Source organism: Aythya marila, assembly GCF_965140915.1.
Source record: "Aythya marila genome assembly, chromosome: 3".
NCBI classification, from domain to species: domain Eukaryota; kingdom Metazoa; phylum Chordata; class Aves; order Anseriformes; family Anatidae; genus Aythya; species Aythya marila.
Genome location: NC_139044.1, coordinates 27,207,712 through 27,233,376, shown reverse-complemented (window position 1 = coordinate 27,233,376; position 25,665 = coordinate 27,207,712). Strand labels below are relative to the sequence as shown.

The following is a 25,665-nucleotide window of genomic DNA, read 5'->3' as shown; positions in this document are numbered from 1 at the left end:
GATGGCTTTTGAATATCTCCAAGGAGGGAAAATCCACAACCCCTCAGAAATCTATTCTAGTGCTCAAATGAATATATATTCATATACACATTAATAAAGGCTAATTTCTTTTTGAAAGTGGACACACATACATATTAATTCAGGTTCCAGCTCAGACTGAGGCAGCAAGCTAGTTAGGTGAGCAGTCTGCAGTTCATGTGGAGGACTGGGCAGAAGAACCACACCCTCTGTTCCTGCACTCCATCCAGATGTCTTACACTGAGTGGGAAGATGGCATGCTTTTCTCTTAGCATTTGTGGCTTTACTTCAAAGCATGTGGGGATTTCTCTAGAAGGATGGGAAAGTGACAGAGCTGTTCATATGGAAGATTTGCTCTTGAGACATCTGTTCCTCTCACTTATCATTTGGAACCTTATATTTTTACTTTTGGGAAAAAAAAAAAAGATAGCTCAAATTCAAGAAATTCCAAAAAGAGAAAAAGAAATATATATATTTCTTTTTTTTTCCTCTACAAGCCACTGTGTGTAAATAATCTCAACATACAGAAAATAAATTGTTTTTATTGCATAGCACACAGTATTCAGTATATTATTTATTTTTTAGAGAATCAATCCACAGCTGACAAAGATCTGTCATTAACTGGAAGATAGTAGCAAAAAAGGAAAAAACTGAAGGACTGAAGAAAAAAAATGCTATATTACTTAATGGATACATATAGCTCAAAGTTGAGCTGTATAATTTAGTCAGAGCTGGGTAGACAATATTATGTGACAGGAGCAGAAAGAAGGAAAAAATACCATCATTTACATAGAGTTGATGAATGATGTATAAACTATGCATAAATTGTATGAAACAGGCCAGGCAGATTGACAAAACTTGGCAAAAACAATTCAATCCGTAGAGTCAAATTATGCAATAAAAACAAGCTGGCGCTATTCAAACTGGTACATTTCACAAAAATAAATAAATAAAATAAAATAATTTAAAATAAAATAAAATAAAATAAAATAAAATAAAAATTCCTAGGTTCCCAGCAAATCATAGATTACATTTGTTTTGGCCAAATCTCAGTCCCTTTCTAGTTCATGCAGTAGATGTGAATGTTTTCACAGTGATACATATTTTGTTGTCATTTGGTTTTCCTGGGCCTTGATCACATCTATTTATTTCCTAGGATTATGATAAATGTGTATTTAAAAATTAATAGCATAAGGGGATGTAGACTGGACAAGAGGTTTCCTGAAGACTGGAATTTCAGGGACAATAATATGTGGCAACTCTTATAAGATATTTTGTGCTCTGTCACCTCATTACCTCATCCAGTAGCAGCTTAATATTTCTCCATCACATTTAGCTGCTGTGTTCATATCTTTGAAATCTTGAAAGAGGATACTATCCTGTTGTTTAAACCAACTATTTCAGTGAAATGCTTGTGTATTTCCCAAAACATTCCCTATCAGTATCAAGTGAGATAAAATTAAGTTTAATTAAAATACCTAATGCAATTGCACCATAAGATATTAATATATTTTTCCCCTGTGTGCTGTACATATTAAATTGCTATCATATGTATTCCATACTGAACATATCCCTCACAGGATTCTTGTCACTTAAAATCTGCCCTGCTGTCAGAACGAGCAATCCATCATTTTATTTGTTTGTTTGGAGTATCCTCTGCTGCTTTTGGTGCAGAGAGGGAGGCCTCAGTTTGCTTTGTGCAACTGAAACATCTCCCACAGTCTGCTCACTCTGTAGTAGCAAGAAAGAAAATGCTCAGATTTGAAGGAGACATGCTCTCAGTCATGGACAGCTACGGGCTTCCACAAGAGCCGTAATGGCCTAAAGTACACAGAGCAAAAGAACTCAAGCTTTCTTAATCAAGAGCAACAGTGATGTAGCAGGTTGAGAATAGTCTTTTCCTCTTTTTCACTGCTGTGATGGGAGATCCACAAAGAAGGGCAAGATGGTTCTTTGGAATGAATTTTTCATCCTATGGAACATGCTGCAACTAATTGTGTTTCTTCCATTTTAAGGAAGTTTTGCAAGATTTTTCCTCTGAAACACCAGAGAATTGAAACACCTCAGACTAAAGCAAGAAGCCACAGCACTTTATGCAAGGATGCAACATATATATGGCTGGGTTACAGAACACATTTTGAGAGGAAAACTAGTAGGAGATTAGCAACTAAGGAGTAGCAAAGAAATGTAAGCTATACATCTGTAGAAAATAATACTCCCAAGATTTTTAAACTTCATATTTTATTTTTTCTTCTCTTCCAATTGAATGAACTTGTTCTGTTTAGGAGTAGATGGAGACGTCACACAAAAAGCAACACTTGTAAGAATCTCACTCAACACATTTTCATGAAAGAAATTAACCAGGGACCTAGTTAATTACTCACAGTTCTTGGAAGAAGCTATATTGGCAGCCTTCCTAGTTCCACACATATTGCCTTTATTAGTCGTTATACAGAAAGTGAATCATACATGACAGAGCTGGTCTGGCTCTAATATTTTGAGGTTATCTGGTCCTATTTAGTGATGTTCCCTAGAGATCCAGATGTCCCCATGGCCCCATATGACAGCAAAGAAGGAAGAGAACTCATCCCAAATGGATTTCTCCTCTCTGCTGCTTGTCTCAATACCATCTTCCTTGGCTAGGTACTCTCCCCATGCAACTGGAGAAAAGAGATGAAGTGGAGTGAGCTGGTCTCATTCATTCATTTCCTCTTGGACTGAGGCAGAATCATCTGCTCTTAAACTATGACAGCATCACAAAAACAGGTTAAAAAGGAAGTGTCTAAGGTCAGTCTAATCTATAGACTATAGGAATGACAGACCTCGGATAGCCTGACTTTTTTTTATCCTTGTAATTGTCATTGAAGGTAGATCTGAGCAAAAATCCAGATCTATGTCACATACTGCACGAGACAGAAAATATAGGCCTGAGCATTTGTAATGCTCGGTCATATGAGATCACTGCTTTCACTCTAGATGAGCACTTTTCAAAGGGTTGTAGGTGGGTCAGGGTTCTCAAACTATTTCCAAGAGTTCATGGCTTTTGTAAAGTGTTCACCTAAGAAATCACAGCTTTAAAATTACCATTGAAAAGAACGTTTTGGTCTAATGTGTACATATTAAAGGAAAGGAACAGTGAATGTTTACGGACCTATTCTGTCTAAAAAGGGAATTGCAACACTAACATTTCACATGCCAATTTCCCTTATTTTTTTTCTGTTCTTCACTAGTTACCTGTCTTCTTACTATAAACTCCTTAAAAACGATATGGAAACACATATCATTAAGCCTCCACTGGGGCAAGCAGAAATCTTTCCTAGACTGGAAAAGAATTCTAGTTAAGGAGTATTTTATTTCAGGCTCTGTTGGGACTATTTTTATTTGTATTTTTATTTTTTTAATTTGGTAAACTTAGTTTGTGAGCCTTTTGGAGAGTAGATAGATGAGTCAGGAGCAATCATTTCCTCCAAGAAAAAACACAGAGGAGAGGAGGAGAGGACAGACCACTTCCAAATACCTAAAGCATAATTTCCTGTGGTGTAGAGGTGGATTCTGGGCATCTGGGTAGAGCTTGGCTCTGATTAAATTTTACTGGGAATGAAGTGAAAGAAGATAAGGGTAGAGAGAGGTTTCAGCTCTTTCTTTTCTGTCTAAGGAGTACACAGAATAATTTATATTTGAAGTCAGAGTCAGGCAAGACTAAGAAAGTTTCATTGATGTCTGCTGTGAAATACAAATATGGCATTTTTGACAGGAATAATTTTATTTCTGTTAATGAAATTCATTATCAGTGGCTGGGTAAAGTACTTACTCATGTCCAGGGATGGGATGTTGCCCTGAGTCAGCTAGAGACATATTTTAGAATTGTTTTCCATAGCGCACTGAAAAAAAACAGAATCCAAATTACCACTGTTTAGAGTGCTTTTCTGGCTTGAATCCACAATGTTAGAAAGAACTCCAAGTTAAAAAACAAAACAAAACAAAACAAAACAGGTGCACTACGTCCAAAGGCATTTAGGTGCCTAATTGTCTATGAAAACAGTATGAGCTGTTGAAGATCTTGACAAGTGTGATTTATCTTAAGGGGACATGACATTCTCATGCACTCTGATAGATTATCCTAAAGCTTCACCCAATATTGCTGCTACAACCTCTTACAGAGATGCTAAATTATCATGCAGATAAAATATGAGCCAAGTTCTCTGCAACAGCAGTGTGATATCACACATTATAACTCCCATTTAGCAAGGTGGCTTTAAGTGGGTGCTATTAAGGAGCCAGAAGTGGGAATACTTATACATGGTGACTACAGCTGGGGTGGGACCAGCCACTGAGACTGAGGAAACTCAAGATCAGGAGTCAGTCTCCAAGGACAGACCAGCCCAAGGCTCCAGACAGAAAGTATGCTCAGGAAAATGGAGAAATCAAGGCTACCCCAAACCAAAGGGCAAATCAAGAGCAAGGTCAGGAAATGAAAGAGCTTGCACTAAAGGACAAAGCTTTAGATAAAGATGAGCTAAGTCTACAAAGGGTCAAGAGGCAGGAACAGTGTAGAACCAAAGGGTCTGCAAGGCAGTGAAAGCAGCTGTTGGGGTTGCCTCCTGGACCTGAAACCAAACCATACACCAGCCCTAGGGCAGCCAGGCTTCTCAGGAGCCTGATCTCCCAGGAGAGTGATCGAGCGCAGTTCCTGGCTATGGTGCTTGGCTGCAGGGCCTGAGAAAGGATGACATGCAGAACCCAAAGCATGTGCTCAGGTTGCCCATTCAGTGCAGGTATGCCTATTTACAAATAGGAAAAATCTGTGTAATGGAATCAACAGACCTCTCAGGTTTCTTCTCTTCCATCTTATGAAACTCTATGAATCATATCTTGGGACAGGACTGAGGCTGGGCTGTGTGATGGACTGCCCCATCTCTCAAGTCTCTTTTGGCCCCGGGGCTGTGGTCTCCATGCACTCCTGCCAGACGTGTTCACAGATCAGGACAATCTCTGCGTTCAGGACTGCAAAGCAGAACAGAGCTGCTGTAATGGCAGTGACAGAGATATAGTCCTCACTGTGAAGGAGACGGGCACCAGTTGTCTGGGCTTTGTCTCAGTGGGAGACACAAGATATGAATAGTCATTCCTGAAGAATGGCCAGATCAGAAGGAGAATGCAGTCATGAAATCTGTAGATTAAAAATGGGTATATGCTTCATCAGTTTGCTGAGTAGCTGCCTCTGTAATTGCCAAGGGATGTTAAAAGGTTAGTTTGTTCATTTAAGTAGGGCATACAATAGAAGTCAGGCTGTCACACTGTAGGAAAGATGCAGTAATATCAACACAAATGTGCTTTATACTGGTGTCGCTAGGTAACTGGTATCTATAACATATAGCTGTTGTACTTTTAAAAATCAAAATAAAGCCCGCACACCAATTATTTTTTTTTTATTTTTTTTTTATAGCATAAAATTATGGTGTACACCAGAGCAAAGAATGAACATGTTATGTATTTTCCATGTCAGATCAACACCCACTGCAGTTCTCATTAACAAAGTTGTAAAAAAATTAAAGTTTTGGAAATAAAATGTCTCAGTTAGCCCTACTAGTAAATATGTGGAAGGAATATTCACAAAACCCAAACATTTAATTTAGAAATTAGCCATATAATGAGAAAATAAAAAAATATTTATGAAGTCAAACGACTGTTAAATCTTTAAATTCCCCACATACCTTCTAGGATTATAGTAACCTGTGGAAGGTCATTATAGTTATAAAGGAAAAGATTAAATAGGCACTTAAGCAGACATAAATAAAACGGACAGGTTAAAAGCTATTAAATTGAACAAGACTAGATGGAAACCTCTAGTGCTGTAAAGGAATCCAAACTAAACGGGAAGGAAACAAACATGGTGTTGAGAATGGATAACATGAAGTAGCAACTCTGGAAGTACAAAACCTTATGAAGTCCCAAGACCATTTCACCACAGAAAGATCTAAGGTCATAAGGAGAACCACAAAGAATTTCTTCCTGTAGCAGGTTCAGAGCTTTCCTGCCCCCTCCCCCCCTCCAAAAAAAAAAAAAAAAAAAAAAAGCAGGAGATAAAATGTGCATAGAGATGATGTGATAATACATCTGAAAACCCATAACTGGAAGGAAGCCTACAGGAACAGCCTGCCACAGTGTTTGCTTCAGCACGTGCTCAGCTGGAGGCCATGTGCCTTACCCTGCCACAGCCAACCGTCCATGAAGGGAGAAAAAGGGGAGGCTGAAAAAAAAAAAAAGGTCTGAAAATGGTGTAAGGACTCTTCCTGGGAGAAAGCCAGCCTGAAGGCAGGCATCACTTTTTGACTTAGGAAATACTGAAGTAAGATAAGCCAGTCTTTTGGATCAGGAATGCGCAGGAAGAAACATGCCTGCTGCAGAGGTTCCAGTGGAGTCATGGGGATGCAGTGGCTGTTGTGGCTGAGCCTGGAGGGCCACGGCTAGCCCTCCAGGCTAGCCATGAGATCACAACTTAGCTTGATCTCTAAGCTAGTGATTTCATTTCTCTCAGGGAAAAATAAATGGGAAATATGTGACGGAAAAATACATAATAATAATGAAACAGGAGGATTTTTTTAGTTAGTTTTGTGTTCCAGGCATATAGATCCACTGAATTAACTGGGGGATGTTTTCGCTAATAAAGCTGGTAAAATGAGGGATGATTAGACCTCAAGTATGGATATTTCTAAACATCTCTGTTTTCATATATTTCTCAATATTGCCTTTTTTTTTTTTTTACTTTTGCCTGAATAAAAAATAAACAAAAACATTTTGTTAGCTAGCTCTGCATACCCTGAAGAGACAAAAGCATGCACTCCTTCTAGAGAGGGCGAAATAGCATCTTATTTTACAAAGAAAAAAATCACCAAACAACCAAACAACCAAAAAACCGGAATCAATTTGAAATGTTCTGAAGGTTACCATTTAAAAATGTAGAGATGCTGCCGGGATGCAAAGGTATCTCAGCAACTCCATTCACTGTGTTTCAAATGCTACAGTCTGCCAAATTTGGATAAATGTTGACTTTTAATGGCACCTGATGTACCATCAGGCACAGACATTTCTTAATTCAACAGCATCAGTCAAATGCAAGTCACTGCATTAATTAAGAGTGCATCTGTTATAACTGATCATTTTGTTCTCCGTAATTTTTAATAAGCAATTTTGCCAACATGTTTACTGGAAATATTACAACATCTTCCTGCGCTGAGAAAACCCAAAGGGCCTATTTATCTCATTCTACTGTATTCTTGTTTAAACAGAGGGCCATGCTGAAACCAAAGGATTGCCATTTCCCCCAGAAGACAGGTCTAAGATTTGACATTATACAATAGCACGTCTGAGGGAGAGAAACGTCTTTTCTACAGGCCACTGAAGTCATCCTGAGCAAAAGGGGAATACCAACATCAAAGATGTACCGGGAAATGACAGTCACAGTCGCTGTGATTTAATAACCCTGGGTACAGGAACAGGAGGCTTAGCATCCTGATTCTATTTTCTGTGCATGCCACGGTTTGACATGGATTTGACCAAGTCAGGGCTAGGAACCCAAACAGCGTTAAGAAAAGCAAACTGAACTTAGGCAAAGACTGCTTTGTCCTACCTCAGACTGAGCCCTCAGGTGATCGGGCTCTGCATGCTTTTAATTTTACTCGATAGGGATATTTAAAAACACGTTCCTAGCACCAGCGAGGCTGGATCTCGAGCATGACACCGAATGTCACAGGCTCTTAGAGCGCAGGTCCTCCGGCCCAAGGCGGGGGACGGCGTACGGGGGACCTGCGGGTGCTCTCCCGGGAGAGCCGGGGCGGGCATTCCCCCCGCGGAGGCACGGCCGGGGGGTTCGGGGGCGGCCGGGGGGGGGGGCTCGTCGTGCCGGCGGGGCCGCGCACAGCCCAGGGGCTGCCAGGGCCCAGCGGAGCGTGTGCGGCCGGCGGCGAGGGGAGGCGGGCGGGGAGCCGGGCGGGCGGGCGGGCGGGCAGGGAGGCTGGTGTGAGCTGTTTGGCCACCGGAGCCAATCGAAAGCTGGGGCTTGATCCTCTCCTCGGGCAGTGGCTGAGAGGAGCCAGTGCCGAGCTCCCCCCCTCCGCAGCCGGGACCCGGCGAAGCCGCCTCGCTCGCTCCGGGCACTGCGCTCCCGCAGCGGGCGCCTATGGGCATCCGCACCGCGCCGGGGCTGCACACCACCGCCGGCGGGCGACGACGGCGACCCCGCTGCACGCCGCATCTGGATCTATAGCCGGCAGGACGGAGCGCGCCGCAGACCCATCCCCGCCTCGCTGCAGGTACGGGGGGGCGCCGAGCCGGCACCAGCCCGCGGCCGCCCGCTTGCTCTCCCCCATCTTCCTCCTCTTCCTCCTCGACCCCTGCCCCCCGACACCCGTCGCGGCGTTGACAGCGCGGGGCCGCCCCGCAGCCCCGCCGCAGTCTTCGGCAACCCCGCGGCGCCGCCCCCGGGCACGCTCCCTGAGCGGGCCCCGCCGGGGGCAACGCGGGGCCCCGCGGGCGTCTCCGCGCCCAAGGGCGCTGAGGTCGGGTCCCGGCAGCGCCGAGGCTCGGCGGCGTCGCTCCGAGTCACCTGCGGGGCCCAAGCCCCGTGGCGTCCCGTCCCCACGCTCCCCGAGGGAAAGCTGCATCAATATATATATATATATATATATATATATATATATATATATATATATTAAAAAAAGGAAAAGAAAAAAGAAGAAAAAATAAAGAGAAAAGCCGCCCACCCCCTCGCGCTTGAAACCTGTGCCCCTTTGTACCCTTCTTTCCTTGCTTTGGGTTAATGATGGGTTGCGATTATGAAAGCCCAGGAGTGATCATCTCCAAGAGTGAACAGCACTACTTTAAGTTGGGAGCTGTAAATCTGTACAAGTGCATACATACGCCGCTCATTCCTCCTGTGAATGACAGTAATGATCCAAATCCACGTCTTGTCTCACAAGGAGCGCCTGCCTGACTTTGTGCTGAAGCTAAGGAAATATTTGCACTCTCACAGGTCTTGCAGAATTGGAGTCACAGGTCCTGTAAAAAATTGCACTGGCATTTGGCTGAACAACTCTTTTAGCTCGCTATTGTGAAAGCTGTTATATAACTTTCAGTGGATTTTTGAGGATGAAATTAACAGCTCATAACAAGTTAAACCTTTTTTTGAGAAGGGGGGGGGAAATCAACTGAATGAAAGCCCAATGACCACTTTCAGGTGAGCTTCCATCTTACCACGGCAGTGGCAGACATCCCCCGAGGAAAACCCCCAGGCCAGGAATCCCACAGCCCTCCTGGGAATCACCAGGCAACAGGTGCAAGAAGCGGCAGGGCAGTGCCCGCGCACGGCCCTAATTAGCAGGCTGCTTATCAGGCCGCTTCAAGGCTGTTTCTCACTAAAGCAGGGAGAAATCAGCATGACTTCAGAGTCCTTACTTCCCGCCAGCGCAGATACAATACAGATACTGTGCTTCGTGAGGGAATTAATTTGTTGCTTGAACTCCAAGAAGTATGTGCTGCCTGGTATATTTTGACACAGATGCTTCACTTGCTAACCTTCGCGCATAATTTCCAGGCTGGCTTTTGCAAATACTGAGGAGAAACAATACTGTTCTAAGATTTGATAGCAGAGCCCTTAACAAAATAACTGAACAGAAGCAAGAAGTCTGGTTATTACTGGGAATCAGGGTTCAGTCTCAGTACCCAGGCTCAGAGCAAGGGACCTCTCTTTTCTTGCACAGTCCCCATGAACTGCCGTTGTCCAAGAAGGGCAGCAAAGTCTTAAATTCTGAAAGACTGTGTGATTACTGTGAAACTGAAGAGGGCAGACCTATTTGCTAAATGTGTTGTGGAATGAGGGACAGATTTAGCTGGTAGCATTTTGCTTTCTTGCATCTCCTGCTGCCCACTGTGCATGCAGAGCTCTGGTGCTTGGGGGGAAGTGCATCTGGTAACAGCAAGGTTTGCTCAACCTCCTGTGTGGGATGATAAGTGGCGTGAAGGAAGTGAAAAGCATCAGAAGGGGCTCTGAAAGGGTGGCACAAAAATAAATGCCATTAACTTCAGATTTTGAGCTGATTGGTTTAGCTGATCTATTTGCTTTTTGTTTGTCTTTCAAATAGACTGTCATGAAACATGACTTTCAGAGTGGAATAGAACAAATGCATAGGAAGTTGAAGAATTGAACTGAGGGGATTTTTGTTTCTTTCCATAGTACCAGGTGAGGGTAAAAAATAATCTGAATTTCCAGCTGAGGTATATAGATATGTGCAGTCCTGTGGAAACTGATGGGTTTCAGTCATCATTTGTCAATGTTTATGGAAGTGTAAATCAAGTAGATCTGGGCCATACCCTTTTGTAATAAATAGTTCAGTCCTGCTGTGATTTTTCTTGATAAACTTGGTAACTGGAAAATTCCAGTTTACCAGAATCTGATGCTTGAGCTAGAACTATTTCAATGTAAGTTTAGTAGCACTGCATGTAGAAGTATGAACCCAAACAGTCGAAGTCACCGTGCAGATTTACTGACACTTGAAGAGTCTCTTCAAGAGCTGCACAATAAGCTCTTTCACTTCGCTCTCACAGATGCTCATGGGTGTGGTTGTGCATTTATATTAGGGTTGTGGTTCATATCAGGAGTGCTCTTTTGACGCCAATCTTACAGTTGTTCCCACTTACTGTCCATCTCCATATACCTCATGGTGGGCCAGCTGAATTCCTTTAGGCTGAATCTAAACTGGAAGATGTGCTTGAGTCATTGCTGGAAATTCAGTCTGTGGGACCAGACCAGAGCCAGCCTGAAGTAAAACCCTAGGAAATGCATTTAGCATTGACACAAAGTCTCCTCCACATAATTGTTTTGCTCAATATTTCTGTTCCTGTTGGGCTGTGCTGCTTGCTAACATAGATGTAGTCAATTTGCAGTGCTGATACACAGCACAGTTTGGAGCAGACACTAGCCATCTTTCCCTGGGGTGTTGGCTGTTCCCTGCTCCTGGCACCATTGCCTGCAGATGTGTTACCGAGAAGCTCATTCTGGCTCTGTGGAAGAGCACGACCCTGAAACCAACTGTGGCTGCCTTACTTGTATGAACACACACCGAGAACATTTCAGTTCTAAAAGAAGATGGATAGGTGGTAGTTGTGACTTTTTGTTTATATGTTTATTTTTTTTATTTTATTTTTTTTGTGTGTGTGTTTAATAGTCTGTTATGTGATTGCAGACTTTTTTGAGTGAGAACTTCAGGTAACACAACCTTGTGCTTGCCTGATGAATGTGAACACAACAGTTGTTCACAGAAAAAGACTACGGATGCTTCTTTATGCCTGCTTCCCTGCCATTGGCCATACTCTGGTGCATGTGAAGGTTTACAAGGCTGTGTTTATGTTCCTCATTTCATTTGGAAGCAGTGAAAAATGTTGGCTTGAAATGTAAAAACTGTCATTTAGAAATGCAGCGCTGTGTTTTGTGAGTGCAGCATCTTGCCTGACTACATTTCCCATAACACACCAGAAACATCCCTTTGAAGAAGGTGCAGCCTGTTCTGGCCATTCCTGTGCCCCAGCACATCAAGAGAAAGAGAGTGTGGCCGTACAGTCCAGTTGTCCCAGGCAAGTGGGAATATGTGATCCCCAGATAGATGTTCAGAAACATCCACTTACAGCTTCTGATTAAAACACTCTAAAGCGTCTTTGTGTGCAGTTTTCACTTTAAAGACGAAAACACTTCTCTGTTTCTTTGGTGACTTGGCTGACTTTTTTGCACTTTCTTGTTTTTCTTAGTTTGCTGTTATTCTGAAAAAATATTATAAATATATATACATATATATAGAAGATTTTGTTAACTGTAATCCATTACATTTTGTATGAAAACTTTTCTGACTAGGAAATATATGATTAGAGCCATTAATGCTCAGATACTTTTTAGTCAATAGCAGATGTTTGTCATTCCTGCAAAAATTGGGCTTTTATTGACACTACAGTTTTATGCACATATTCATGGGGTTCATAATGTAAGTCATAGGGTTTTGTGTGCATCGTGAATTATATATATATATATGTATATATATATCCTCCTTGTTCTACATCACTATGACTGCTCCAAACTGCTTTTAAAAAGCAGAAAATGTTGTGCTATTCAGAGCAATATGAATTGAAAAACAAAAGAGTTTTTGTTTTGTATTGTTTCTCAGATGACTATATTTCTATTACTAGAGGTTTTCTACTCCAAACCTTATTTTAGTAGAGTGCTATGGGGGGTGAAGATTTTAAGATGAGTTATCTGGGTTATGCATATGCCACTTTGAAAACATGGTATTTTTTGTTCTCAGTGCATTAAGCCTTTTATGACTTTTATAAAAAAAAAATAAAAATAAAAAAAATCTTTTATAAAAAAAAAAAAAAAAGATTTTTGAAGCCTGCTTCAGAAAGGGAAACAGACCTTAAGAATCTTTCTTGCTGTAAAACACAAGGCAGTCCATCTTTCAATATCCAGTGTGATACAATCATGGAAACTTTAGTTATAAACTGCCCTTTTTCAAAAAGTCATCTTACAGCATCTACCTTTCACATTCTTTTTTTTTTTTTTTTCTTGTGACTATAACCATGTTTATCTATGACATTTTGCACATATATTTTTTTTTCTGTTATTGTTGTCTTTATAAAGCATATACTAGTTATAGCAACATACATGTATTTTAGATTAGTCATAAAATTAAAGGGGATTTATGAAGGTCAGTGTTTTAGAGGCTATATTGCCATATAGAATTATATCATAAATATATTTTGTATATAGAAATATGCATGCTACTGTTTTCACTACAAGATTCTGTATAGAAACAAAAAGGTACATTTTTCCCATGTTAGACAGTTTCAAAGTCATTACTGTATAGGAAGTGAGTATTTGAAGAAACTATCATTTGTAATGAAACTCAGAGGAAATTAAAGTTGTGATGCATTCAAATACAAAAAGTCTCATAAAGATTACATTTCTGCCTATTTTGCATTAAGGAAGTGGGAGAACAAAAATACACTGAGAAAGGAAAATATATCATTTACCCTCCAAATTTCATTTTGGAAACATTTTTTATTAAGTGTGATGGGCAATGCACAAATATAACATCAGACTGTGGATTTAATAGCAATAAATCTTAAAAATTTCCTAAATTTTTAACTTCTCTTAAAACTTGGAAACAACATTTTTACAACTCATGAAGAATGCATTATTGACCGTGCCTTGTACAAACACTTGTTAAAATGGAAAGCTTTATTGTGCTGGTGCTACGAGTGAGCTAGCTGCCTCTCTTCATTTGTATGCAGTTTTGTTATGGATTACAGCCATGTATAGTCTATTCTATTAGTCTGCTTAAGTGCTGTTATGCTAGCGCTAAATAGCCTGATGTTCTACAGTAGTGCTAACCAAAAAATAAACAGCATTGTAAAAATTCTGCACGACTGTTTCTGGCAAGAAACTGCAGTTTTTTCCTGGTGCAAATCTCCAACCTAATCTCATTTCCAGTGAGGCCAAAACACTAGTTTGGCCTAGAGTTGAGCAGGATCCTGCCCATAAATCTGGCCAGTCTCCATACAGATAACATCTGGAAAGTAGTCATCTAAAATATGTGGGAGAGATTGGGACAGGGGTGTAAATAGTGGGTCAGAGCTTCTATCCAAACTGAAAACATCCCAGCTCTCAGATGTCAGACTTCCTTGCTCTAGGCATGTTTTTTGTTATGAACCATCTATCGTTTGTCAGTTTCTGTTCCATCAACATAATTTGGAGCTCAATGTCCTTTCCTAGGAACAAGAAGAGGTTGACAGCAGAGAAGATGGGAAATATGTGAATATATTCTGTGTTACTATTGCATGACTTAATGGATACATCCAGTAACATCTCCTAATGAAGGGAGAGATGGCTATCATTTGTATTTCTATTTAATTTGTTCTTTGGCTGACACCTTTCATATTATGGCACACAATGGATTTATGCTAAGCATGTTTGTTGACTTTGGTCTATATTTTTCATTAATGAAGCCCATGGAAACTTTGCCCAATACTTCAGGGAGAACAGCTTTTGCCCAGATATTCCTAAATGTGAATACTTACAAATCATAAGCATCTTAGATTCTATGTAGGTAGGGCAAGATTGTTGATTTATTTATTCTACTCCTTATTGAGGCTGGTCCTTAAGTAAAATCATAGCCCCAGACTTGTGACTTCTTAATGGTATCTGAAACTGAAGATGTAACATAAACATTCAAATGTAACATAAACTGATTTTTAGGAAAATGTAAAGCTTTATAAACTCACAGGAAATATTTGAAAATAGCACCATTGTATGCTATTTTTGTTATATCTGATGACTCTTTTCCTATAATGTCTCTGAGCCAACTGAGAGAAGTGCATATGGCTGGAAGATGAGCTAGTTTCTGTGATCTGAAGCTATCTTGATTTGAGATTTCCAAAGTCCCTTCATTCACTTTACAGGATGTTATTCAACAGCTTGATCTATTTTTTTTTTCTTTTCGTTTGTATTAATAACTGTAAGACAAATGCCACCTTTGTCTACCATAAATTCCTCCCAAATGAAGAGAAGCTTTAAATGCAATTTGTGCCATAACAAATCCATTTGTTTTTCTTTATCCACTTTTTTTTTTTTTTTTTAACTTCACTGCACTTGATTTTCTTTCTTCTTGATGGAGCAGTGAAAAAATACCTTCACAAGCTAAAGTTTATTATTTTCTAAATTCTACACCCCAAATGCCAGTTGCTTTATCCTTCAGCTCAGGTAGATTGCTTCCAGTAAAAATATTTTTATGTTATTGTTTTGGTAACTGAGTTTGAAAGTGTGATACTTGCAAACATTCTATTGAATACCTATCAGAAATTGCCACTTGACCCTTTATAAAAATAATCTTGTTTTGTTTTGTGTTGTTTGTGGATTTTTTGTTTGTTTGCTTGTTTCTTATTTTTTTGTTGTTGTTTGTTTTGTTTTGTTTTAAATCTAATATTTTATAAAAACCTAAGCTTTTTTGGAAACAACTTTATTGTGTCATTCCAAGTCAAGCCTATTTTTTTTTTTTTCTGGACATCTCTAAGGTTTCTTTAAATGAAGGATATGATATTACAGGAAGAATGTTACTCTTGTTTGCCAGAGGGCCGTACTATGTTTACTATAATAGGATTAAAGGCAATTTGGAAGTCAACGCTAGCTCAGTGGGAAATTGATAAACACACATTGTACTTGCAGGAACACTCTGCCCAGTAGTATTAGGAAACTTATCGCTATTTATTTAGCAGTTCAGACTTTATCCGACAAACAGATTTGTTGTCCATTTAAGACTATGCCAGACTTTGAAAGACTTCACAATATGGATGTGATTTGCAGAATCCAAAGCATTATCCTGGCATAGCCATCAATGTGGCTTAGAACTGGGATTCTCATACCGTAGACTCTCAAACTGACGAGTCTGGAGCTTATGGATCCTGTTGCTTTCCAAAGTCTGTGGTTTGATTCCTGGCATTTTAAGGTAGGTCAAATATTATAGCCACAGTCATAAACAGTGATTTTCAGAATCTAAGCAAGCTAGACGAGGGTGTAGCTTCTTGGAAAATTTATTCTGGAAGAGGCAGACCCAGCAATGTCTCTGGATCCGTATCTGATATTGGCAGACTACCATTGAGAAGCAATGGTAGTCCAGTCTCGTATTTACTAATGTTTGTTTATTTGTGCCTTGGCCAATGTTTGAACTAGAGAGTGAATTCAGGAGAAAGAAAAGGCCACAGGGATGAATTTCCATTCCTAAATACATATTAAGAGGTCACCAGATACCTGCCTTTTTACACGTACACAAGTGCAGTGTCTCAGTAAAATAGAATGAAGTAATTCTGCTATGAATGACATACATATGGAGGACATATCAACTGGATGCATAATCACAATGCAATACATAAGCTACTATTGTAAATGTTTTAATCACCTCCAAAGTGTCATTTGCAAAAGTGGTCAGCGAATCGCTTTGTATTTCTGAAAACCAGAAAAGGCCAGTGGACTTTTCCCATAATTTACAGGGAATTAGTAGGAACTGTAGGACAGAGGCACTGTTGGTTATGGAAACTACTGCTGTGAGCTGTTCATGCTGTGCAGTAATACAGTTGTTTGATAGACAGGGAAATCAGCTTATTTCTAAGCTGCTCTCAGCTTTTATTTTATTTTATTTTATTTTATTTTATTTTATTTTATTTTATTTTATTTTATTTTATTTTATTTTATTTTATTTTATTTTATTTTATTTTATTTTATTTTATTTTATTTTATTTTATTTTATTTTCATTATTACTATATATATATATTATTTTTTTTTACAAAAGAGCCTAAAAAGCAAGGATATTTTGTTTTCTTTTATATGAAATATATGGATTTGTATGTTCTCCGTAAAGTCCCCCCAAAACACTAGCTTCTGCCATTCATATAACGTGCACTGTGAATAGCTAATCTACTCCCGAATATTCAAGTCTGAAAAAAACTCATTTGTTCTGTTCAACACAGTTGTTCTAAGAAGGAACAATTTCATTTCTCCTTTGTTCCTATCCCATGTAAAATAATCTTTAAAAAACTGTAGAATCACTGAAAATGACCTTTCCCATCTATTTCATTATGATCTGAGCCTCTCTATAGCAATGATGGCCATGGTGCAGTCCAGTGTTGTGGAGCCTCTGAGACTGCCAACAAAAACAGGAATTTTCACTTTGGGTTTAGCTGCTCTGTTCAGACAGCAGAACTGCAGGCTCATGGCTGAGAAGTCTGTAACAAGGGTTTCCTGTCTCAGATAAAGTTGTCTATGTAACTCTGCTGACAGTCTGGTCATGGGGGGCCCAAGTTCTTCTTCAGGTCTGTCCTGGGCAACTTCACCTGAATACTGAAGAAGTCTTTATCTTGCTTTATCATTAATCAAATCAAAATGTTGCCTATTTGAGCTCTTCTGCTTAGCTTCATCCATATAGATATGCTACAATCAGAGCACTTGCAGTTTGCTCCATTATATACAAATTGTAATTCAAGGCTGCGGCAAGTTGCCAGTTCATCTCCCCACTCGGACGCCAGCTTCATTTACTCGTATAAATAACTGTATAGCGGTCAAACATGATTGACTTAAGCTGTTAACTTTTTCTGAACGTGTAAAATATAGCGCGTTTGGGGTGCTAATGGAGTACTTGTTGTTTCTTTCCCCTCACACTGAAATTTAGCTGTATCAGTTGAGAATATTGAAACATATTTTTCACTGTATTTATCTTGGCTTTATGTTTATTCTTACTGTTTACAGGACAACAGAAAAAAAAATCCTAAGAATCCATTTTTATTGTCATATAAGCATATGGATAGTTTGTTTTATATTAGTTAAAGAGACACTTCATTAGTCAATAAAAGTGAACTGTAATATAAGATATTTTGGTTATGAAGGACTCCAAATGAGATTTTTTTCCCCCAGGATATTTTTTCATTTTTCTTAAAAAGTGCTAACTACATTTGAAAACTAGCTTATTTTACCATGCCTCAAGTAACTCATCAAAATCTACTATAAATTTGTTAACATTTTGATGCATGATACTAACTTCTAAAATCAGTCAGATAGCAATGCTGGTGGACTTTTTCAAATAAGAGTCACAATTCATTTTTATTTTTTTAAAGTGCTGTCTTCTTGCTAGTTGTAAGCCTTTCCTGAATCTGCTGTGATGGACTTTTGCTTTCATTTCATGACCAATTTCTTCAGGGTGGCAAAACCTAATCATTTCTTAAAAGCATTAATGGTCCAAGGAGTATTGCTTCCTTGTTATGATGCCTATGGCTATGGTGTCACTTTAGGCAGGCGAAAGTCTAAACTTGTGTTTTAGGTGAAAGTCTAAACTTGTGTTGAAGTGGTCATTCTGCCCTTGTCTCTGCTCCTAGGCACTTGGTTGTTTCTTAATTCTGCTATAAACTTTCTTTGTTACACCTGTCACAAAGACAGGTGCAATGGTACAATCTAAATGGTACAATCAAAATCTATGTGAAACTGGCTTATAAGCTGTGCTGCATGTGTTCAAAATGTTTTGTGTCCTCTAGCTGGCAACGCTAAGTGCAGAATATGGCGGCCTGAAAACCCCATTAATGCTCATTGACATTAGTAGTCTAGTTCAAGCAGCAGGTAGGTATACAGGCTCAGTGATGAGTGTGGAAGATCTCGAATGAGATTTCTATTGAAGAGACAGCCCAACAACCAGCACTCTTTTATATACTGAACAATGGCAAAGGCTATTGCAATCATTGTTTGAACTCATGGGCCTCATGGGTTGCTTTATAGGTTGTAAAAACTGTTACTGTAAATTAAAACTAAAAAAAAAAAAGGCTATAATTCTTCTATTACAATGCTTATTACAGTGTTATATCTCTATATGAATATGAATAGTGTGTAAAAGAGGTTGCCATGACGGTATGTATAAATGTAAAAAAACAAATGATGTTTGCCTTACTGCAAGGCCTATAAGGATGTGAATTCTAATGCAAATTTGCACACACTGGATTAAATTAATTGCTCTACAGAGGAGTGGAACAGTGCTTTAATACAATGCAAAAATATTTTTATGCTTAAAAAAAAAGGCACTACTAACTATGCCTTCTATATAGTGGGAAGATCTGCCATTGTGTATTGCTCTGCTATCTTCATTTCTAAACTTGTGTATCCAAATTTTTTGTTCATGGTTTACACAAGGTATCTGTAAAGTGTGTTTTTTACTGTAGCAAAAGAAAGAGACAACAGTTAATCGCCTTCACATTTTTCTCTTTTCACTTTTCTCTTTTGAACCAGTATTTACTAAGCATATGTATGGTTGGAAAGAAAGGATTTGCTTCCGAAGAACTGAGTGATTCCATACATGGATTGTTTCTGAGCAATTAAGTTACACTTCTGCTCAGTGTGGTTTTAGGGGTAGCTCTGAGTTGACATCATACATAAATGGTAACTTTCAAAACAGCTATGTAAATACTTAGGTTTTATAATAAAAATTTCAATATAATTCTGCAATTATTCTATCATATTTTCTAAGTTTTTTTTTCTTCAAATTTGCATATATTATAAATGTCAGAATTTATTTCAAATTTGAGTGAAACTAAACTAGTTACTTTGAGATGTGGGGTTACCCTATCAAAGATATCTTCACTAAAGATTTGAAATTAACACTTCTGAACTTCATTCTTTAAGAGTCACCTTATTTATAGCAAGATAAATGCACTTTCAGCTCTAATTGCACACAGCAGCAAAAACATTCTTGGGATAGCCCAAGTAATGTAAAATATATCTTATCTGGGAAACCTTGAAGGATCTATTTATTCAAGAAGATAGGAAAATTTAAGTGATGTATACTTACAGCCTAGATTTCAGGATATACAACTGCAGCTTGCACATTTTATCAGGACTCCCAATTTCTTTTAATTAAATAGAATTTTTAAAACATCATAAGCTATGCATTCACAGAGTTTGTAGGACAGATATGATGACATGCTAGAAGTATATAAAAGAACTTGAAAAGTATATTCAAGAAAAAAAATGCAAACAGATTAATGCCTTTACATAACAGAAAAAAAAAAAAAAAGAAAGAAAGAAAAAGAAAGAAAAATGCAAATAGTAACAAGTGAAAAGCAAGGTAAGCTTTTAAGTGGTCTGTCAGCTTTAATTGCTAGTTAAATTCCAAACAGTTTATGGTTTCTGAGTATTTCTTTTATTCAACCAATTTTTTAACCACCTCTAGTTTTTTTTATTCTTCATAAACTATTTTTTTATTTATCATAAACTCACTCATTCACTAGTCATTTCAAATATTTTAAATGGAAAGCGAACACATTTCCTGAGAAATGCTTAAGAAGTATGTCTTTATTGTAAGATATCTGTCTGTAAGCTAACAATCTCTTAGGACATAATCCTTTTCTAGAGGTTTATACGTACCACTTGCTGTTGTTAAAGCTTTTTATCAAGAAGTCAAATAGGATCTATTCTTCTGCAGGCTTCCTTAGTTAGCATGTGTGAGGGAACTCACGTCTAACTGCTAACAGATTTTATGTTGAGTAACCTTTCCAAGTATTCGTTGCATGTTAATTCTTGACAGATAAAATTACTTATTCACTATTGACTTATCTTTGAGGGATGATTTACTTTGTCACTATTTAGTCATCTTCATGGTATGTTGAGACAGCAGTGTCTCTTCAAATCATCTTGTGGCATGACACAATTTCCCTGATACAAAGTTGTAGTTAGAGGTCTGTAGAAGAAATGTGAAGGAGAAAATGGAAAAGACAAGTTTTAGCATGTTTTTGAATCTTAAGAGAGCAGTAATTGGTGTCTGCAAAGAGGGTTGCACATTTGTAAATTTTGTTTGCTCCTGCTTGTTGGTCTACTCTCCAGGACATGCTGGAAGCATGGGGAAAGAAAGGTTAAGTATTTAGCCATTTTCTCTTTCTCTCTTTTTTTTTTTTTTTTTTTTTTTTCTCATGGGATTAAGTTATTTTACCCAACTCAAAAAATAACTAATCAAGCATAACTGCAACATTGCCTGTCTCTCTGGATCACCTTCTCATATCAGCTTACTCTTTACTTAAAATATGCTTATTTAGCCCAACCTTGCATGCCTTTGACTTGCAATAAAACCTTGACACATGCATAAATTAAAGAAAAGAGCCTTTTGTTTTTATTCTGAGTGTTTCAGCTTAGTCTCAGAGTAACTTATGGAGAATCTGCATGTGTCTGTCACCTCTGGCACTGCTCAGATATGTGGAGAATAAAAGTAGCCTTTGCCTTCTTTCCTTCCACCTATTTTCCCTATGCAGAAAACTGTCTTATTATGAAGGTCAAATGACTCTACAAATAAGAATGTACGGTTACCAGTTTGGTAAAATGGAGCCACAAACTTTTGCTTAATGGCAATTCACCTTAATCCTATATTTTAGAGTACTTAGACTTCTTCTGCTCAGCATTGCAAAGGTGATCAAGAAATTTGCAGGGTTCTCATTCAGTGTGTCAAGCTGTGAAGATAGATTAGGTTGACTGAGTCTGAACTTGACAAGCCTTGCAGAAGGTAAGTGTTGAGGGAAAAAGATGGATGATTGAGAAATGCTGCAGAACACTTCTTAATGCTCCCATCTTTGGATGCATGTGCTGAGAATTTCCCTCTGTAAGGAAAAGGGTGCAGCTGAAGGCTAGGGAGGATCATTATGAGGGCTGAATGCATAGGTTAAGTTACACTCTGGAACTAAAGGTGATAAAATCCTCAGAGCTATAAGAAGATGTAATCAGATCTAAAGTACAGCTAGACACATTTTACACCCTCCCCCAACATGCAGTAAAGCCTTCACACAAGCACTGGTCCCCGGTGCTGGTGGCCAGAATGTCATAGTTCAGAGCTGGTGAGCCTTTCAGAGGCTGTTGGGATTTCCCAGGTACTTGTGAGGTTTTACAAATGATGATCACTGAACATGATTTTAGTACAGGATAGACACTGCTTTATAAACACTAATTTTACAAGGCTGAAGTTTGATTGGAAACTGTGTACACAAAGCAACACAGACACTAGATTCTTCATTGATACTGTATTAGTAGTGCATGAGGAGAGATTAGGATCAGCCTTTTTTTCTTTGATTTGCCTGCTACAGCCAAATGTCAAAAACTTAATCCTTGCAGCAAACCTGTACCAAAAAAGGCACTGGTGTTATGAACCACACAAATAATGCACACATTGTGGGTAAGTTACCATTAGCTTCAGAAAAATAGACTATTGTTTATTGCCATTGCTGAAATTGATCATAATGACTTAAGAAGGTCTGACATCTCTAAAGGAAACATTATAGGACAGATCATAATTTGGTTGAAGCCAGGGTTGTAAATCAGTCGGGTATAAGGTGATTCTGACTATACTTCATTGCTTTTCAGCTTTTCATATTAGCTTCCATGGCAGTTGTACCACTAAAATGTTAAAGTTTTTTTTTTTTTTTTAATAACAAATAAAAAAGTGTGTGTGTGGGGAAGTTCTGCTGTAGCTCTACAGTCAATCAGATATTGATCTACATGGAATACACTTGAACACTGGTAGGAGGTGATAGCAAGCAAGATGTTAATGATGATTTTTTTGGCACAATGTAATTGCACTCAAGAGGAATCCCTGGACCCATGTTCTTGTGTAGCACTGGTGTAAGGGGGAGGAAAGGAATTTGACTGAAGAAAACACAAGTGTGCAGGTACATGGCTTTATGGAATTCACCTGAGCTTCCTGAGTGATTGTGCCAGTCTGTACATGTTTAAAAAGAGGTTAGTTGTTCATCCTTACAAGCACTTTCAGGGGATAACTTTTTAGCCATTGTTTACAGAACCTATTCAGCTATTAGTACTCTTGTATGTCCAAGGAGTCCTGTAGCCTTGATTAGGGCTAACTAGTCTAGATTTATGTGGTGCATTACAGAAAACAGATGTTTGTGGAGTTTCCTCTCCCTGATCCTTTTCTTTTCTTTTCTTTTCTTTTCTTTTTTTTTTTTTTTAACAGATCAAGTTTAATTAATTAAAATGCAATTTCAGATTTACAAAAAAAAAAAAAAAAAAAGGAAATGTGATATTGAATTGAAAGATAATTTGTACTGGAATCACAACTTATTACAAGACTAAAAATATTGTTAATTTATTGTTTCAAATTACTTCTTGGTACATTTTTTTGGCAATATATATATATATATTTTTTTTTCATCTGTCTTGTCACAGTAACTTGTTTGTAATCATCTCTTGTTACTTCAGACCAATTGGGTATTTTTAGTGGTGGTACTTTTCTTATCCACATGAGCCTTGTGAATATCAAAGAATCTACCTAAAGACAGATCTTTACCTGGCTTGTGTATTTTCAACCTGAAGATTTCAGCATTAATATTCCAATGGAGTAAAATTACTGGATCTGTTGAAGTAAAATATTATTTTCTCTGCTTGCTTTAGTAAAGTCAATATTTATCATGTGAAAGCTATAAATGCATGCAAATAATATTTAGCTAAGTATTTACAGAGAACCATCCATCTTTCCTACCCTTTCTTTTATGAACTTACTGGGCACAGTAAAGAGGTGTGTTGGGGGCTTCTTGTTGGTAACAAACACTGCAGTATTGCCTAGTATTTCAGGAATTCTTGCAGTTTCATCTTATGCTCTACTGTAATAATATATCTCAGGATTCCATCTTGTATTAAACTCCTTTTGTTTCAATTCCTTGGAAATGAGGGATGTAATTCTTGCTAGAATGGGACCCCTTGATCATCACTTTGCCTTAAGTTATGAGATAATATAGTATAGCATTGGTTTAAAAACATACTGAAGCAATGGTCTTCTCAAAGAAACAATACTACTTAGAAGAATTGTGTACAGTTACTAAATAATAGCTTTTATTTTTTTGAAGTTGTGCATAGATGAATGAGTTTCCTGGCTTTTAGGAAACCACACAATGCAATATCACCTCACCTCTATAATGTACTCAGAAATATTAGACTATACCTGGGTAAAGGAGGAGTTCCTCACAAAAATGTTGGAGATGCCTCTACTCTGTAGGCTAATTTTAGGGAATTAGGAAAAGAAGCAAATCAAATTTCTAAACGTATCTCAGTTTGGGGAGAATAAACAAGGCAGATGGGAAACTGAAATTTAATTCCAGTGTGTGTTTAGTGTCAGTTTGAGAACAACTTGATTTATTTATTTGTTGGGTTTTGTGGGAAAGGGAGGGTTCAACAGTGGATACATCTTCACAGGGTATTACTGTGATTATAGAACAAATATCATAGCTTCATGATGACAACTGTTGACAAACTATTCCACACCTGTTAATTACAGGTATTGCAAACAGAGAGGAATTTGGGTGTTTGCTGTCACGAGGACAATACAGATGTTTTGGGCTGTGTAAACTTCAGTGTGTTTGTCTCACATCTCTGAGGACATGATTGTGTCCATGTCTGGCGTTTGGATCAAACTATTAATGCCAGCATTCTCCAATATATCATTTAATGCCTGTCTCATCCACATTTGAGAGCAGATGAGAGTTCTGAAAGTGCTCCTGAAACATTTTACATACCAAATTACATGCGAAAAAACATCCTGTGCCTTGTAGACCATGTCTCAAAAGCGAACGGCACACGTGAGCCAAGTTAGCTGTGCACAGCTTGACCAGCAGCTCTCGCTGAGGGTCTTTACCTATTGTTTTTGCCCTTTGTCCTTCTCTTGTTATCTGAAATACAATGAGAGGAGGTGGCCATTTCTCCATTCCCCCACCTATTTACCTGCCTAATGGGCAAAAGTAACTATGGAGCAGGCAGTGGTACGCAGTGGCAGCATCTAGGCTCTAAGTGACAAACAGTGAATTGCAAAGGCCACCATCAAACATGTCTTGTTCAAATCAGTGAGCGGAGACCAGTGGGGAATATTCTGGAAGCCCCCATGGTGACACCACTAGGGCTGAACCATGGTGTGTCACAGTGCCCAGCCATGGTCCCCAGGATGGAGCAGGTGTTAGGTACATGTACTTCAGTTATGGTACCATCTATTCACACCAACTAATTCAGCAGTTTCGACTTGAAATCAGTCCTCAAATGTGGTTTAGGATAGAGTTAACAGAACAGAATAGTTTAGAATATTCAGTTGGAAGGGACCTTCAAAGACCACCTAGTTCAACTGCTTGACTACTCTGGGGCTAACCAAAAGTTAAAGCATGTTATTGAAGGCATTATCCAAATGCCTCTTGAACACTGATAGGCATAGGCCATCAACCACCTCTCTAGGAAGCCTGTTCCGGTGTTTGACCACCCTCATGGTGCAGAAATTTTTCCTAATGTCCAATCTGAACCACCCCTGGTTCAGCTTTGTGATGTTCCTGAGTGTCCTCCTGTCATTAATGATCAGGGAGCAGAGACCAGCACCACCCTCTGTACTTCCCCTCCTCAGGAAGCTGTGGAGAACAGTGAGGCCACCTCTCATCCTTCTTTTCTCCAGGCTGGACAACCCAGTGACCTTAGCATCTCCTCACAGGACATGTCTTTCAGCCCTTCTACCACCTTTTTTGCCTCCTCTGAACACTTGCAAGTACTGTAACGTGTTTTTTTTTAAAAACAAACAAACAAAAAAAAACCCTGTGTGTATGTGTGATTTATGGATATTTAGGGATACTTTAGACACTTATTTGCTAATGATTTATAAATGGCATTCTTATCCTTCAACAAATAAACTGGGCAACACTTCCTCTAAATAATGTAAATTTTGGAAAACCCTAGGCATTCTCCAGAATGTTTTGGTCTCTATTGTCAGAGACAAATTTTTAAGTATTCTGTCTGCAGCAAAATAAATCAATTTGTCTTTGATCTGAAAACATCTTATAATATCTGCATCATAAACCTGGTAGGTTCACAATTAGTAGATTTCAGTGCATTAACCATGAGGATGGCTTTTAGTAATGGTTTAGTGAGCCCATAGTAAATGCCTCTATGGCTGTACTGCAAAAAGAACAATGTTTTCTTTCTATTGATAAGTATCAAGAAACATAAAAGTCTAGGAAGATAGGAAAAATTATAGAAAACTAGGCAAAAATGTATCAAA

The 25,665-nt window shown here is 38.6% G+C and overlaps 1 protein-coding gene across 1 annotated transcript in view; it reads left to right on the top strand.

Moving 5' to 3' along the window:
- The first annotated feature begins 8,068 nt into the window (after nucleotides 1-8,068).
- GREM2 (gremlin 2, DAN family BMP antagonist) overlaps nucleotides 8,069-25,665 on the top strand; it is a 41,064-nt gene continuing 23,467 nt past the window's right edge. Inside the window, exon 1 of the mRNA XM_082756574.1 lies at nucleotides 8,069-8,330. The gene's annotated coding sequence lies outside the window, so the exon portion shown is untranslated. The remainder of the gene's footprint in view (nucleotides 8,331-25,665) is intronic.